The sequence below is a fragment of the Eremothecium sinecaudum genome, chromosome II (genome assembly GCF_001548555.1).
Source record: "Eremothecium sinecaudum strain ATCC 58844 chromosome II, complete sequence".
NCBI classification, from domain to species: domain Eukaryota; kingdom Fungi; phylum Ascomycota; class Saccharomycetes; order Saccharomycetales; family Saccharomycetaceae; genus Eremothecium; species Eremothecium sinecaudum.
The window spans coordinates 1,000,001-1,002,500 of NC_030893.1; the positions used below are offsets into that span (position 1 = coordinate 1,000,001).

General features: G+C 41.4%; 2 non-coding genes across 2 annotated transcripts in view, besides 1 other annotated feature; both read right to left on the reverse strand.

The window, feature by feature from the left end:
* Nucleotides 1-1,359, reverse strand: part of AW171_hschr2555 — a 1,797-nt gene extending 438 nt beyond the window's left edge. Inside the window, exon 1 of the ribosomal RNA XR_001930234.1 lies at nucleotides 1-1,359. This exon is cut by the window's left edge and continues 438 nt beyond it. This is a non-coding gene — a ribosomal RNA (18S_ribosomal_RNA_1).
* Nucleotides 1,360-1,536: 177 nt separating this feature from the next.
* On the reverse strand, nucleotides 1,537-2,044 carry AW171_hschr2556. The gene has a single exon (XR_001930141.1). It is a non-coding gene; the product is annotated as an external_transcribed_spacer_1 (non-coding RNA).
* Nucleotides 2,045-2,500: part of a sequence feature (Nontranscribed_spacer_2_1) that runs on past the window's edge.

Here is a 2,500-nt window from a genome sequence, read left to right on the forward strand (position 1 = left end):
AAATGCTAGCAGCACTATTTAGTAGGTTAAGGTCTCGTTCGTTATCGCAATTAAGCAGACAAATCACTCCACCAACTAAGAACGGCCATGCACCACCACCCACAAAATCAAGAAAGAGCTCTCAATCTGTCAATCCTTATTGTGTCTGGACCTGGTGAGTTTCCCCGTGTTGAGTCAAATTAAGCCGCAGGCTCCACTCCTGGTGGTGCCCTTCCGTCAATTCCTTTAAGTTTCAGCCTTGCGACCATACTCCCCCCAGAACCCAAAGACTTTGATTTCTCGTAAGGTGCCGAGTGGGTCATAAGAAAACACCACCCGATCCCTAGTCGGCATAGTTTATGGTTAAGACTACGACGGTATCTGATCATCTTCGATCCCCTAACTTTCGTTCTTGATTAATGAAAACGTCCTTGGCAAATGCTTTCGCAGTAGTTAGTCTTCAATAAATCCAAGAATTTCACCTCTGACAATTGAATACTGATGCCCCCGACCGTCCCTATTAATCATTACGATGGTCCTAGAAACCAACAAAATAGAACCAAACGTCCTATTCTATTATTCCATGCTAATATATTCGAGCTTGCGCCTGCTTTGAACACTCTAATTTTTTCAAAGTAAAAGTCCTGGTTCGCCTAGGATACAAGTACCCTAGGTTAGCCAGAAGGAAAGGTTCGGTGGGATCCCGTACACGAAGAAAATCGGACGGGCCAACCAAACCCAAAGTTCAACTACGAGCTTTTTAACTGCAACAACTTTAATATACGCTATTGGAGCTGGAATTACCGCGGCTGCTGGCACCAGACTTGCCCTCCAATTGTTCCTCGTTAAGGTATTTACATTGTACTCATTCCAATTACAAGACCCGAATGGGCCCTGTATCGTTATTTATTGTCACTACCTCCCTGAATTAGGATTGGGTAATTTGCGCGCCTGCTGCCTTCCTTGGATGTGGTAGCCGTTTCTCAGGCTCCCTCTCCGGAATCGAACCCTTATTCCCCGTTACCCGTTGAAACCATGGTAGGCCACTATCCTACCATCGAAAGTTGATAGGGCAGAAATTTGAATGAACCATCGCCAGCACAAGGCCATGCGATTCGAAAAGTTATTATGAATCATCAAAGAGTCCGAAGACATTGATTTTTTATCTAATAAATACATCTCTTCCAAAAAGGTCGAGATTTTAAGCATGTATTAGCTCTAGAATTACCACAGATATCCATGTAGTAAAGGAACTATCAAATAAACGATAACTGATTTAATGAGCCATTCGCAGTTTCACTGTATAAATTGCTTATACTTAGACATGCATGGCTTAATCTTTGAGACAAGCATATGACTACTGGCAGGATCAACCAGATAACTATCTTAAAAGAATAACTCTTAAGCGCACCTAAGCACACCCAGGAGTTCTTCGATGATAGACTGATAGATAATACAGAAGCAGAAGCGAAAAAAGGATATAAAATCTTTTTCTCTTTCCCACGACTGTGTTGGACTAAATCACTGTTCGAGCTTTTACACTCTCCCTGCAACCGTCCCCTTACCATAGCACTCTTTGAATTCCTCTAGTTGCTTTCCACTAAACACTGTCCCGATGTTTCACAGCACAGGTTTAATATCAGCAACCAAAGAGGAGGTTACACTCAGAGAATCACAGTACCCCCAAAAAAGGCACCGGCTATCCAATGAGGCATTCCCCCGAATCAGATTCTTTGGTTTGGATTGCCATTGGCTAGTAATCCACCAAATCCTCCGCTGCTCGCCCATGGAATCGCTAGATGTCCAGGACGAGACTGTTCAGGCTAGAATCGTGTGATTCGATCCGCTACTGAAAGAGGGAAAGTTCCCTCAACAATAACTTCACAAAACAAAAGCAGATTCATCACCCATGTCTTGCGCTGTATAGAGACTGAGTACATCTGACGATCCCTCAGTGGCTCTCTCCACCGCTTGACGAGGCCATAATATGTTCTTACGAACTGTACAAACCTACTCGACTTCTGTTTCCAGACTTCTTTCTGTTTGTCTTCAACTGCTTTCGCATGAAGTACCTCCCAGTTACTTATTCTAATTCCAATATTTAATTTCTATATACCCAGGTGTACTTTTTTTGTAAAAAATACACTACTTTGTATTATGATTTTTTCCTCACTAGTCATTTTCACCTACAAAAAAACTTTACATTTAGCACCGTTTTTTAAACTCTTAGTGCTGTGCGCGTGCGGAGACTACACATTTTCTTTCTTTGCAACCCCCAGAGGAGGAAACAAAAAAAAAAAAAAAAACAAAAAAAAAAAAAAAACCAATCCCTTTTAATTGCCAATTCCTTTACCTATTTTAATATATATATGTTCCATTGAATCTTTTTTTTTTGGTTTTTTTTTTGGTTTTTTTTTTGGTTTTCCTAGTTTTTTCCCCCCCGCTTCTCCAAACTATTCACCCACCACCCTCTTGACTACTTCCCCCTTTGCTAGTTGTTCTCTCTATGTATTAATTTTGT